The sequence below is a fragment of the Nasonia vitripennis genome, chromosome 2 (genome assembly GCF_009193385.2).
Source record: "Nasonia vitripennis strain AsymCx chromosome 2, Nvit_psr_1.1, whole genome shotgun sequence".
Classification (NCBI taxonomy): Eukaryota; Metazoa; Arthropoda; class Insecta; order Hymenoptera; family Pteromalidae; genus Nasonia; species Nasonia vitripennis.
Genome location: NC_045758.1, coordinates 33,041,261 through 33,056,784, shown reverse-complemented (window position 1 = coordinate 33,056,784; position 15,524 = coordinate 33,041,261).

Genomic DNA, 15,524 nt, shown 5'->3' with positions numbered 1-15,524 from the left:
AGCGTCAATAGCGGAGTTTTGTCTTTTTCGTGTTTACGCGATTGTTTATTACATCGACCGAGTCGAGTATTGTTCTAAAATTAATTTTAAAATTCAATCGCGTTCTAAAGATTAATCAGTACTTATAGCCCACCAGCTCACGTATGCGCTAGTATTCTTGATAAATGCATTGGATATACAACCGCGCGGAGTCACTGCAGGAATAGGACAATTCAATTGCGGCTAAAGCCATTTGCCACTTGCAATAGAAAATCCAACATCCGAGATCTTGAAACGGGAATTAGAAACCGGGAAAATTATGTACATTGTCAGCTGTTTATGCAAAACGCCAAGCTTGCAGCGAAATCCAAGTTTGCGATGTAATTCATTGATTTTAACTCGTCGCCAAAAGGCCTTTGACCTTCGCGCGCGAAGCATATCCATCGGTGGTGTTGGCCGCACATCCGCAACCAATAACGCAGTAGATGCACAGCCGTCATCAGCCGTCAGTCAGTGTGTAGCGCGTCGGGGGATGCGCGAGAGGGATGAGCTTTCGTAATTTCGGAGTGTGCCGCTGGAGACTTCAACAATGCCGTGGTAATGTGAACGTCAGCCGTCAACTACTTGATTGCGTATTGTTGTTTGCATTGTACTGTGTCGCGGGCCCATCCCGTCGTTCCATCCCTGCGCGCGCGCGTCTCCTCGCTCGCGTCCCGCAGCAGCCCTGACGCTTTTCATGCGCACTATGGCACCTCTCTGTCTCAAATACGTCGACAGTGCGCTTATACTTTTATATTCGACGTCGGAATATTTACTTAATAATTTACTCGTTGCTACTTTTATAACGCGATGAGCGAACGGCAATCGGCGTACTCGGATCGCTCTCGTATCGGCGAATTCGCGTAAAATTTAACGCTCCCGTATATAAACGGCGCGTATAATAGGCCGCGCGACGGTCTATTTTTAGATTCGCTCATCCTCTCAGAGTGGGCTCAGCTTCCCACTGCATTGAGCGAGCTCCAAAGTCTTCGGAGTATACAGCGCGCAGACACACGAGCCCGCGCGCGGGGCCGATCGATTTGCCACAAAATCGCCCCTGGGAAAATTGAACTATCTCTCGTGAATTTCAGGTTGACTATAAACCATGAAAGACAATGGCCCGGTGCAAGCGAGCGCGCGCGATTCAGTAATAGAATAACACGAGGCCGCGCGCGCGCGCGCGCGCGGCACGTCCGATAGAGATTCAATTAATGCCGTTATCCGGCGAGATCCTACATGCGAGTACGGCTTTTGATCACACGACCCTCTACACGTATACCTATATATATATATATATATATATATATATATATATAGCGGCCGCTAGGCCCGCCAGTACCACTGCCGCCGCGGCGCACCATCGCCACCCCTGATGATGCTAGCTTGCTGCTTCTCTCGCTGATTCGATCGCGGATAGATTACTGCCGCCGCCGCGATGTCGACGAGAGCGAGGGACAAAGAAAATGCTCGTATTTATTTTGACGAAAATCGCTTGCCTTTCCAATTTGCGTGTCGTAACGACAGAACGTGGCAAATTCTCGCGAGTTTTACGGGTGATTAACGAACTTTTTACACCCGCGCCGAGAGAGAGAGAGAGAAAGAGAGAGAGAGCGGAGCCCGTTCGGAAGCGATTAAAGCCCCTTCTCTCGCCGGCGCTGGCTTCTTTCATCCGCTGAGCTCTTTTTCCTAGAGGTACGTCGTATTTTTCACTGCCTTTTCCCTCTTCTCTCGAGCCTGTCGGGTCCAGTCGGTCACGAAAGCGCGCTGATGCGGAATCTTCCAATAACCCTCAGATCCAACTAAATCAAGTTTCGCCGACGGTCGATTCAGCGCGCGATATACCCCCCCCCCCCGCCTCCCCCGGCAGAATCACGCCAGCAATGCTCCATTAACCGGCCAATTACACACGACCTCGTTTCTTCTCCCTGATTATTTCGTTACATACCGCGCGGGCAAGTACAGAGCGGCGAAATTTACGACTGTTTAACATGATAACGGAAAGTGAGAGAGCAAAAAGTTCGAGAATGCGTATAAAGAGCAGAGATCCCTAACGCAGCGCGCCGATACACGCTTGAACATCTCCATATCCGTATGTGCTGCAGCGTGCGGGCAAAGCGCCGGCTCCGGGCAATGCGGCGCGAGCGCGCAAGTTTCGCACTCGGAATAAACGGCGCGGAGATTCGTTATGAGTGCGATTGTAAATTGCGACACGCTCGGGCATATTTGCTTTACATTACAAACTCGTTGTGTGGTTTCAGAGACACGTATTGCGCCGGGCTTTTGCGCGCGCTAGTCGACGATGCAATTCAATTTTCTCATACATAGCAATGAACGCGCGCGCAAAAATCGGCCGTAACGTCCTTTTCGCGTTTGATTGCGCGCGACGACGATCGTATTAATTTTTCTGACGCCTCGCAGCGACGCGAGTTATTTGTTGGTATACTTCGAAAATTGCGCGAGCGTCGAAACGTTTTATCCACACATCCTGCAGGGATACAAGGTAAATCCGAAATGCATTCGCGGCGAGATGTCGCGTTTTAAAGCTCGATTACAGCTGCGAGTCAGCTGCAGAAGCGAATCGCTATTCTCGATGCAGCTCGCGCGAAAAGTCTGCGTTTGATTTTTCTCCGCTGCTTTGTCGTATTAAGATAAACTTTTCGTATTAACTTATGAAATGTGACGCTAAGATCGATGCGCGTCTCTTATGCACACTACCGACTGTTTATAATTATAAGAAGAATATAGCTCGAAATATCTTGACAGAAAGTGGATACATAACCGTGGATTTAATTCCTGCAAAGTATGTATAAATGCGGTTCTTATTCGAGTTACATAATTAGTTTCCTCCAGCTCAGATTTCTCGAAAAAGTTAATTGTTGAGGACTAGTCGATCATCGGCTCGAATTAAACGAAGATAGCTTTTCTCCAAAATCAAATAACTCGCGAATCGACTTGAAATGCATCAGCGATGACGAATTCTCGTTATCGTAAAACCCGCGCAAACATTGTTCAACTATGCGTTAACACGGAGGCTTTATATTAATGCAGCGCGTACTAGCATAGTAATGATGTACACAGAAATATTAGTTATTACGGGTTATACGTGCCGGAGCACTTATTACCTGGAGTATCACTAACCCGTCAGCAGCAGTCTCGTTAATGATGCATTAATTTGCCAACGCGTGTATGTTCAGGAGCGACTGTAGGTCAAGCACAGAGGAAACACCTGCGACCGATCGGGAGGAATTATCGTTGTTTCTCAAGATTACTCGAAACGCGATTAACTATAATTTAACTCGTAAAATAACGAATCCGATTACTCGCCTGTTTCCGTTATTTACATGATTCGGCTTCTCCGAGACGTTCGCTTATTGCCAGGTCGCTTAACAACAGCAATAACAACCGTAACACAGTAGAGAGCAGCTCTGCCGTAAGGATAAAGGCAGCAGTAGCAACGGTGCGCAGGCCAGTCGATCGAAAGCTCACTCGAGCGATTTATCGTCCTGCTCATTTTATTGGATCAGCCGCTGCGTCTACCAATCGCTCTTCCTGCCGCTTATCGCGGACCTGATAAGAGAAGAGACTTTCGATTCTGTGAGTGTGTAAAAAAGCATCAATTCGCGGGCTCGATAATTACTGAAAGTCTATAACGCTGAATAACGAATAGCATTTGCTCGCGGCACCTGACTCGATTATATCCGACACGTTATCCGATAGCTTCGAGATAAATTCGAAATTCGCAATTTTCTTCCTTTATAATAATTCGCCGCCGTCGCGTCTGGCCGTCTTTCGAGAAATTTTTCAGTTCGGCTAATCGATGATTCAGCCCGCTGGCGTCTCTTTGCCCTCCTTAACTCGTACGTTTGTTGTTTCATAATCATAAAATGCTTTATTCGGGAATAGAAACACGAGAGCTCATATATTTCGCGCGAAATATCAAGCGGATTTGCGAACGAATAAATGTAAAAAAACAAGCGAATTGTTTAGAGCCCGTCGAATTATCGCGTGTCAGTATTGTTCTATTTGGGAAAGTGCCGGGGCGAATTTAAAAAAAAAGCCAAAGTCAATATTTCGCCTGAGGCGCGCAGTAGTAAATAGTAAAATTCGCCTGTATTTTTCACCCCATCACGAGAGAGAGAGAGAGAAGGCAGCTCATATTCGATTCTGAGTATACTGAATTTTTGAATGATTCCTCGGACTGATGTCGATAGCACGATTGGGCTTTCCTCAAAGTTTAACCGCGAACCACTAATATACAATTGCAATATTAACGCAACGCAATAGACGATTCTCGCACTAATGGAGTTTGTCGTTGCGAGAACTTCCCTCTCTGTACACTCAGGCTACCCGTTGCATAATAGCGAGTGTCTTTGGAAAAGCTCGTTTGCAATTTTCATGAAGTTTTTCGGTTCGGCAAATATAACGCGTATTATACATATTGAGAAAGCGATGAAAAAGCTGCCCTATAGCGTCTACGACAAAGAACTCGCAGATAGTTTGGAGAAATAAGAAGGAGAGTAGAGGAAGAAGCAAAAGCTAGAAAAAGGGAGAGAGAGAGAGAGAGCGTACCACGTGTTTCACTAAGCGTAGGTTCGTGAGACGGCAAACAGAGAGCAGCTTTATCTCGGAGGAAGCTATATATTTCTCTCCGCAGCACAGCGGCGGCGTGGCACAGAGAGAGAGAGAGAGAGAGAAAGCGGGGCGCATGTCTATATCTATTCGGCACACGCGTCACGCTGAAATCCATGAACGGCATCAGTAATCACGACCACTTTCTCAAAGCTGTTTGTTCGTTTTTTATTCCCCGCAAAGGAGCGGCTTATACTCCGCCAGCGCTATATTAATGTTGATGTGCTCGCTGCTGATAGCTACATAGAAGATATAAACGTCGTATCATATTTCTCGTCATCGAAACGTTTCTATTTGAAAATTGTTCCATGTACTTGTTTGCGCGCGCGCGCAGTCTTTTTCGAAGCTTTTTTCAATTTTACATAAGCCGCGTGCGTTGTACGAACGCCGTAAAGGAATCCAATCTTTTTCATACCGCGCGTGCAATATTTTTTTTTTTTTTTTTATCAAAAAGACATCTCTGAAAGGCAGACGATTTTTTCAATAATAAATACCAGTAAAACCAGGCTAGTGTATAACACGCGCGAGCTTTATGTAGGAGGTTTTACTTTATTGAAAAATCAATTTCCGCTGTATATCGAAGAATGATATTCTCGGAATTGACAAATGTAATTTTCAAAGTGTAAAATATGTATAGCATTGAAATCGAGAGCACGCGTGAGTGTACACACGCATCAGCAAGGAATACCCCGCTGCACAATTATATCCCCGAGTTATTTCGGTTAATCATCCAAATAGTTAGGATAATATAGCGTAAATTTAACTTACTCGCGCCGTATAGCTCGTTCATTACTATTTGATCGCTCGACGAGGCGAAAAGCGCGGGGCAATATCGTAATATCGTGGAAATCCAGGGGGCCGAGCAGCTCCCAGGCTCATTATCTAGTAATTATCAATTCTAGTCCCAATTGTATTCGCGTTAACGAAATTACGAAGCATCGCGGCGCCTGATTTACATTGATAATTCGACTCGAAACAAGTGCTTTTTTTTAGCCGCGTCGCGGGCGCGCGTATGATCCCATTGGCCCCGAAATCGAGTGTATAATGTTAAACCAATACGCACAGGGCCGTTTCAGGTCTCCACTACACTGCGCGGGGGATTAATCTTGGTGTGCACAGAGGGCTGCGGTTCGAGAGTCCCCCCCCCCTCTCTCTCTCTCAGAGGCAGCGAGTGACTCGTTCCTACAGCTAATTTTAGGCCGGCACACCTCCGCAAGCTCTTGCGGACCTTACCTGCGCATTCGCGCCGGAAGACCGCAAACAACGCGCAAGCGCAATATTCCCTTGTATACACGAACAGCTACAAGGGTAGCTCCGCTGCCTCTTCGAGAGCGAATAAAACGCCGATGTTCACCGATCCTGCTTTACCGACTTATCGCCCTTTCGATACGGCGCGCGGCTTCGGCTTCGGCTATTGTTATTTCGAGAGTATAAACTTATTCTTTTTCGACGAACTTTTAATGAAGCCTGCAATTTAACTTGCTCCGCGAGCTCTCTGATGGGATGTATAATAAATTATGAAATAGTTGAGCTCGATCGAACGAATCCGCGACTGAAATAAAAGCGTCGCGGCTTTCAATAATTGACGACTATCATAATGTATCGGTTCCAGCGAGAAATACAAATAAAAATTTTCGCTCTACTCTGCTTATCGTCGTTGATTGAATTCGTTGAATATTCGCTTCATTCGTCAGCTCTTTTTATAACCGCGAGAAAATACAATAGCTTTATCAGCGGCAGCGGAGCCATATTTCTTTATCAGCTCGATTGCCGCGCTAATTCAATTTCGACTTTCTCGCTAACGCAGCGCTATGGATTTTCCGGCGCAGACGTGCTAAGATATCTAATGGATTTACCCCGGGCCGCTCAAGATTCTCGAATAATTGAAGAAAGTTTGTTTCCATACGCGAATCCGCGATTGTTCGACGCGTCCTCGTTCGTTTATATTCCAAAGCCGGCGCGGCCGAATGGAGGAAAAATGACGCTTTGTGTTATACACCCCAAACGACTTGTGTCTTCAGAGATAACACAAGCTGCCGCGCCGAGAGCTGGAGATATATTAAATTCTGGCCGGAGCACGCGGGGTATTCCGAGAGTGAGAGAGACATCGGAGCTCGTTTTGTCAGAGAGTCCCTCGTTCCCTTCTCATAAGCCCGGTCATAAATCGCGACGCATCATCTGCGCAAGAGAGAGAGAGAGAGAGAGAGAGAGAGAGAGAGAGAGCTAAGGCCTTTCTCCCGTAGCAGAGACGATGTAAGCAGTTCGCAATTCGGTTTATTAGACAAGTTCGCCGCTCTCGACGAGGCCATAGGTCAGGAAGACTGCCAATCGCGCTTTGCATCGCTTCGCGCCGCGCGGCGGAGCTTGTGTATAATGGCTGCTGATGGTATTTTATTATGAGTCCATAAATATCAAAGTTGCCAGTAAAAGTCGCCCGCTCCAAGCGTTATACGTATACACTAGGGGGGGATAAGGAACATCGGCAAGTTTCGCTCTCTCTCTCTATATATATATATATCCAGAGCTGCAGCGCTTGTCTATGCGCGTTGATGTCGGCATGCTGCGCCGCGGCGCAAAGTGAAATTCTTGCAAAGTTTAATTTAATTAGACGCGAACGTTGTGCTACCCCGTAGAGCGAGAGCGAGTAGACGATTAATCGTCGCTGCGGCCGATACGCGACTCGGCTCTATACGTATAGAGAGCACCGCGCGGGACAGAGGAAAGTAGTGGAGTTCACTTTTCTTTGTCCGCAGCCACACTTCGTTACAGGGAGTGTCACTTATTACGACTGCACTTTATCGTCGAATGGGGAAAGGTAGTCGCTGCGAATCGATCGAACGGATAGTGTAACGAGGAGATCGTGGCACACAATGCGATATTATTAGTTCGCGTGGATGAGAACTACACAAGTTATGCTGGAATAACGCGTATATTCAATATTAGGTGCACTGGGCCAACCGCAGGAATACACGCGTGCCATAGGGCGCGCAAATCAATACATAGCTCGAGCCCGTCGTTTTTCATATACAAACCGCGCGTCCATTTACGCGCGACAATGATGCAGTACACCATTACACTGTTTGCGGGAGCATAAAACGATATCGACTGGATTATACGTTACCTCCGCGAACGCACTGCTGCAACTGCGCTCTATGCGTGTGTATGTGCATTGAAAGTTATTGAATTAGACATTCATTTGAGAATTGTCATCGATTGCGCATATTCTCTTCTGGAGCTTTCAATATATAATGTGTGCAGTGCGGAGGTAGCTGGATCATGTTATAAGTAATGCATAGGATATGCATCGGTTCTTGAATTATCCCGAGCTAGTTTTAATCTTCGATTTTCGAAGCTCCGTTAACGTTTGACGCGCTTCGATACTTTAACCGCAGACACGCGCGGACTAGAACGCATTATTTTCGGTCGCGGCGCCATCAAAGCTCTCCGCCGAAAAGCTCAGCCGGGAGAATCTACTTTTCCGAGAGCCGCGCACACGTCCCCCTTTTATTTTTACGTAAAAAAACAACGTATTATTAGACACTATCGCAAAAACGCTCTTTCTCTATCTCTCTATGACATAGTCGCTGTACAGCACAGGAAGAATAAAAACCAGCTCTCCTATCCAGCGGAGCACAAAGCGCGCGAGCAGCATACGGCGTGAATATATATATAAGAGCTGTTTATATAATACGGTACATATATACATTCGAAGTAACGGGGCTAATTAAAATGTAAACCCGAGGCCAATCACGAGGCTCGAGAGAGGAGGAATAGCGGGCGATCAAAGGGAACAAAGCCAATTCGCGATGATTAGGCAGCAAGTAAGGATTCGCCCTATCAACATATAGAGCGCGGATAGGGGGGGATTGCAACGCGGCAGAGGCTCAATCCGGCGACGGCTGCGCTTACGCAGTCGTAGCCGACTAGTCCGATCGTGTTACGGACACAAAGTGCCTAATCGAAAGCATTCCCTTCCTTGTAGGATCAGTCAGCTGCTGGAGATCCCTTATATACTATATATATATATATACTGCCAAGGACGCGGAGAGTCGAGACGTCGCTGTTATTGCCTATGCACACGCGGATCTATTTTTTCGAAAAGCCAATCGAACCTCGACGTGTATATCCTCCACGCCCATATCCCACTGTGTCGTCCTGGTCGTCGTCGTCGAGGAGACGCTTTTTTGCTCGTCCCCCAGTTGGGGAAAGAGAGAGAGAGAGAAAGAGAGAGTTGCCACAATGGCCTCGTGTTTCCCGGGACTAATAAATAGACAGTGCATAATATGCCTCCACGCCCTTTTTGCGTCGGGCTCTCTCTCTCTCTCTCTCGGGCGTATATAGGCACACAATGCCCCGGCTATACGGGCGAGTGTGTAGCGCGCGGCCATAGAGCGCCGCTATACTGCTGCATGCAGCGGGTATTCGCGAAATTTCACAAGCCAGCGAAAATACGACTGATCTCCGGCGGGCCGTTATCTGCGCGCGTGTATATATATGTACACACACTCACGGCTATACGAGCTGGCCAGTAAATAAGAGGCCAATCGCTTTTTATGCTTCGATCGATCTCTCTCGCCTCAACTCAAGTTGTAAAGTACCTTGTGTGCTTCCCCCCCCCTCTCTCTCTCTCTCCCGCTCTCTCGCAGGAAATTTATCGATTCTGATCTGTTCCTCTTATTTATGGCCCTATAGGCACAAAAGTCAGCCATAGCGCGCGAGCTCCTCTTTTTCTTCGAATTGTCGACTCGTTTTCCCTTTACAGCGCGCATACGTAATAACTTTATTTTCCAGCGCCGCATGTAGGATCCGGAGAGGGTTTAACGCGTGGACGTGTGTGACAGCGCGGTATTAGAGGTCGGCTTTCGGGGTCGCACGCGGAAATCATTTTAATTCCATGTTCCAGGAGAGAGCAAAACAGCCCTCTCTCTCTCTCTCTCTCTCTCTCTCTCTCTCTCCTGAGACTATTTAGAGCAAAGCGATTTGCGGCTGCAGGACGGCGCGTGGACGTCGCTGCAGCCCCGGAGAATAGAATCCGCGAAGCTGCTACTGCTCTATCCCACTTAGCTGCACGGTTACCCCGCTGCTGCTCTTACGCGTATATTTCATGCCCGGGAGCAGTAACTAACAATTCCTAGTTTGCGGCCGCTGTATTTTCGCGCGGCTCGCTATATTTTCGTCAGCTCGCTCCCTGGGGTTGTTCTCTGGAAGCGTCGATTTATTATCCGTTAGCTGCGCGCAACCAGTCCATGTGTGTTATAACGGAGGAGGAGGAGGAATTCGCGTCTTTCGAAGTATACAGACAAGACGCGAGACGACGCCGTTATATGCGGCCGAGAGAGAGAGAGCTAATTTCCTCCGGACGACGGGAATAACAATTTCGCGCTCGGCTACTCTGCTCGACCGCGAGCTTTTACGATATACTTCCGGGATTGACTGCCGAGCGTGTGGATTTGAAAGTCTCGATTGTTCGTATATTTATTAGCCGTTCACGGCGGCGCAGTGTAGTGTGTGTGTGTATCGAGATAGCTGAACTTGGATTTCCCGACGCGATAAATACTTGCTCGAAGAATGTGAAGATGTTAAGCTCGGGGCTCGTAAATCAGCTCTGCGCTCGCCGGCTCTGGCACTTTAGTCCCAGGAGTACCAGAGCGCCACGCGCCGGACGCGTTATATACACACACCCACCCACACACACATACACACGAGTGTAGCATCGCCTGATCGCGCTGCAGACCGGAGTTTATCTTGTCCGGCTTTCCGTAAAAAGGCCACGAATCGCTCGGCCCGCTCTAGCTGTACGAGGGAGAGAGACTGGCTAAATGATGTACTACCGCGGGCGCCTCTCAGTCCAAACCCCCGTAAACCCCTCACACGCTTCCACTTGCCCCCTTTTTGCCATCGAGAATTACATGCAGCGCGTCGAGGATCGCTCGACCCGAGCCTCGTCGACGCTTCGGGGAAAAAAAGCTCTCTTTTTTCTCTCTCTCCCCCCCCCCCCCCCTATACACTTCGGAGCTGTGTATATTCGGCCGAGATAATTGGAAAAGGTCATCGATTCGCGGATAGAAAAAAAGTTTTGGCTCGTTGGAAAAAAAATATCCTAGCGAAGCACGAGTGTAGCTATAGTGCGGCACACGATATTCCAAAATAGCGTATGTTCGCCTTCGCTTCCTCTCATCAAGCTTACGAGCGAGTGCATGCGTGCATCGAGTACACTTGAAGATGCCACACACACACACACACGTGGGCGTGTTAGCTGCCGACTGCAACGAAAGCAAAAAAAAAAAAAAAAAAAAAAAAAAAAAACGCATGCGTATACAGCCCGGCGCACACAGACTCGCGAATCCGATTGCGTGAGTCGAGCTCGTAGAGAGCCTCAGTTCTCTCCTCCATAGCCCAGGCGGCGATGCCTGATAATGATAATCACGTTAACGCGCTCTCTTTTCAACCGTGTATACTTCGCTCCTCGCTCTCACACTTCCATTCGTCTGCATCCGTATAACGCTGTATATGCAGCAATATGGGCTCTAAAAAATAATTGCTGATCGTTATAATCATCAGAGATGTGCATCGCGATAGGATTGATTTCTCGAAATGCGTATATACAATACAGACGAGTGTGCGTTTCTGCGAGGCGTATCACGAGCCGAAAGTCAAGTCAGGTGCTCTCTCTCTCGATCTCGAGCGCGGGAAAAAATATCATCCTCGATGCTTTTTTGCGCAGCTGCAGCAGCGCATATTGCCATGTATTCCCCGCGAAACGCTCTCTGAATTTACAATGCGAAGCCGCGCGCATTCAAAGAGTTGAATCTTACAGCGCGATTTATAGTGGAAGGGTATATACGTATATTTGTATAGATGCCGCTAGGCGATAACACGTTTTGCGCTGCGTTTTGCATAAAGTCGCGGCGAACGAAATAACAATGCAGCTTTGGATTTTCGCTCGTTATTTAGAGCTCTTATATATATATACGTTGTATACACAGCTCGAGTTGGAGCTTGATCGAAGTCCGAGGGAATCGCGAGTGACTCGAGAGACGTTGCACGTAACGGGCCTGGACTCGACGGCAAGTAGTGTTCGAATCTCACGCGACGAAAAAAGAAAGCTAAGAGTGAATGGGAGAGGGGCATCGCGTGATAAAGAGCAGTACAATCCGAAGGCGCGACACGTGGCCCTTTACGCCCTCTCTATGACGCGCGCGCGCGCGCGCGACTTTACAAACGACTGGTGTAAAAAAGTGAATTGCATATAAATCGAGAGTCGGCCGGGGAGAGCTTGCAGCCGTCGTATTTTAAGTGTGTCCGGCGGGGGCTTAATGGATTTCTCAAATGATTGAAATAAACACGCCGTTATATATACCGTGTATACGTGTGGGAAGAAGAGTTTTATATCGATCTCGAGCGCGGCGTCATGCAGCTCGACGACGACGACGACGACAAAAAGGGATAAAACTGGCAAGAGCCGTGAAATATTTATGCGGAATAGCGGGCGGATGTGCGGCGGTCGATTGACGACTGAGTTTTAAAATATCGCGTCGTCTGCGTCTGTTACACGCTCGGCAACGGCGGCGGCGGCGGCGGCAGCGCAGAGAGCAAATAATTTACTCGCAGCAACGGGCCTGCCATTCCGCGGACGCAGCCAAGAATCTCATATCCGCCTGAGATGCCCGATAAGGTGCGGAGGCGTAGTTATACCTAGGCTATATGTATATAGTCGAGGAGAGCTGAGAACGAAAGGGGGAGCGATGCGGTCGCGAAATATTATAGCAGCGCGCCATTTCCGCGCGCTGATTGGAAATTGTCACCGCCGCAGAACTATCTCTGCTCCATTGCCCGCGCGGATATTAGCCGGAAGCGTAGCCGTGTGTGCGAGCGCGCGCAAAGCGTGCTATACTGGGTATGAGCCGCCGCCGCCGCCGCCGCCGCCGCGCGGCTGGAAAGTTTTTGATTGCGTTTCGTCGCTTCTCTGCTGCCCTATTGCATGCGTCGCTGCTGCTGCTGCGGCCGCTGTCTAAACAGGGTCGAGTGTTCAGTCCCAAAGAGCTGTGCTGCTGCCCCTCGAATGAGCCCTGGGATCTGTCGTCCTCCGACAATATCCGAGCCTATCGACACTCGCGTATGCGAAAAAAGCCGCGAGCTTTATCTCCCTCCGAAATGAAGAATAAGAGAGAGAGAAAGAGAGGGAGGAAAGTTGCGAGGGCGGTATACACACCCCATAAATTAAAAATTCCGGCCGCTACACTGCTTAAAAGTTCGAGTTAAACAAATGAAAGAGCAACTCTCTTTCCAGACTTTGCTCTTATCGCCATTCTTTCCATTCTTTCCCCCGCGGAGCTTTCGACTTGGCGGCCAGCGCTTTACGTTTCTCCGGCCTGCGGGTCTTTGCCTTTCTCCTTTTCTCTCCGGCAGCGGTCGTATCACCGGAATTTTCGTCTTATTCGGAAAAATAAGGTATAGTACACGCGAGAGGGAGAGCAACAAGCTCGCGCGGATAAAAAGCGGACGAAGCTAAGCGCGGAGGAAATTAAAAGCGAGCCAAGCCGCGGCTGATGACGCACCATATCCCTCTGATACACTGCGTGTTCCTTAGCGCGGAACGCGGCATTTCCATTAGAGCAGCGCACAGATCCACTCGCGTCTCATTGGTTTATGCAATTTTTCAAACCGCGCGCGTCGCGCGAGATGTATACCTTTTATTTCTCTCTAGGGATGAACAAAACTTGAAGATGGCAATCTCGCCGTTTTTGTCAAATGAACTCTCGGAGTGAGAGAGAGAGAGAGAGAAAGGTGTAAGACAGGTGGATTAAGAAGGAGATGGGCGGCGAAATTGATCAGACAAAGGGGGGGGACAATGGAAAGCGGAAGCTCGAGGTGATGGAAGGAGGTCATGAATACGCTCTCTCTCCCTCTCTCTCTCGCGACTGGAAGAAGATATACCCGTCTCTCCAGAGCTGCGCCGGGAACAAGGACTCGCTGATGGCGCTGCGGCTGCTGCAGACTCTGAGCTGGCGGAACGCCGAATAATTAAACCGGCTAATGTTCCTGCATTACGCCGAACGCGCGATGACGTCGTCCGTCCCTGAAATTCGCAGCCGCTATTTCTTTCGATCGACGCGCGATTTTTCAATCGATTTTCCAGCCTCGCGTGTGTACAGAGCGGCGCCGGATTCATTATGCCGGCGTCGGTCACTTTGAAGCCGGCCAGCCCTCGCAAACGGAATAAAACAGTTCGCCTCTATGCAGCAGCGGCTCGTTTCGCAATTCCGCATCGCTTATAACCGCGCAGTAAGTCGCTGTATCATATACGTGGAAATTTAAGAGATTCGGCATTCGAGTCCAATAACTGCGAGAATTGGCGCGGTAAAATTTTCCTCGGACCATTGATCACAGGGAAAAGTTCGCGCTAACTGCGCGAGGAACTTTTTGCCGGAGTCATTAGCGGATATTTAGTTAGAGTCCTCGTCGTTATTAAACGCGACGAAAAATTACACCGAGTTTTTCTCCAACTTAGACACGGGAGAGGCCGAGAGTCGAATCAGTACTGCGCGTCGCGAGGCCGACTATAATATCTCAAGACATTAATCCGAGAGGAGGGTTACGTATTACCATCGGAGAATACTGGCAATAGTCGGAGAGCTGGATGCAGCGCACCTTCATTTCCCATTCAATTACCGTCGCTCCTTTGCGTTATACGGGGAGCACTGGCTGCAGAGGACCATATTCCCGGGGCTCGCGGTACACGCGCAGCTTTCTTGATGCCCGATTAGGAGCGAGCTCCGCCTCGCACCTACGTGTACCTGCGCAGCGTATATGTAAATTAGCGGATGAGGGCGAAAGTCGCGAAATTCCGAAAATTGAAGAGATCCCATCTTCACCGCACACAGTGTATAGGTTGCTCGATAGCGGAACACCCGGGGCTACTGCAGCATAGCGGCGCTTTTGCTGACGGTTGCGCGAACCCGCTGGGAGAAGGAGGAGAGAAGGTAGCGGTGGCATCCAGTTGCCGGAAGTGCATCGGAATCAAATATAGAATGCGGTACTTCGCGATCGTTCCATTGCCAATTTCCGTAAGGGAAAGTCGACTCGCTGCGCGACGGATGAAAAGGAGAAGACCCCGCGAGCGCGTCGTGCCGCGGAGGGAAAAAAGCCGTAGGAATGTGCCTCGCTATATACGGATCCCCGGTTATGAGCTTAGCTCCAATGGAAAAATTATCTTTATTCGAGGAGAATGAGAGAGAGAGAGAGAGAGAATAGGAGTCGCTAGCTCGCGGTTGCCGCGGAAGAGAGACCGTTCCACTTTTCGATTATAGCGATGGATTCGAGTTGCGTTTATAGGTGAAAATAAAAATTACTCGAGTCTAAATAACCGCCGGCCATCGCGCGCGGGAATTAGGATTTTGGCTCAAGGCCAGCCGGCGTAAAGCGTCGCGGCTAATATTCCCCGGTATAACGTCAACTTCACGTATACGGCCCACACTATACTTGTCTGGCTTTTTCCCAAACTCGGAATATAACAGTAGACCGTGTATCGTCCAACGGCTCTCTCTCTCTCTGATAGTCTTCTTTATTACTTTTATGAATACGTTGAATTCGCCGATGATTATATTCGACGTTTTCTCGTCAGTCTTCTCTCTCTCTCTCTCTTCCAGTCCGTAGCCGAAAATCGAATTAATTCGGGAATTTCATTCTTTGCATGTATAGAGGGCTGTTTGAAGCGACGTCATTCTCTTTTTTTTTTTTTTTTTTTGTTGTCAACGCGCGTAGCCTGGATTTTTCCGATCAGCACTTAAAATTCGTCCGATTCTCTGCGGTCGCAAGTTATCACGCACGTGTGCGCGTCCGCGGACGAGGTTATTTCGGGGAGGGCTTTCATTTCG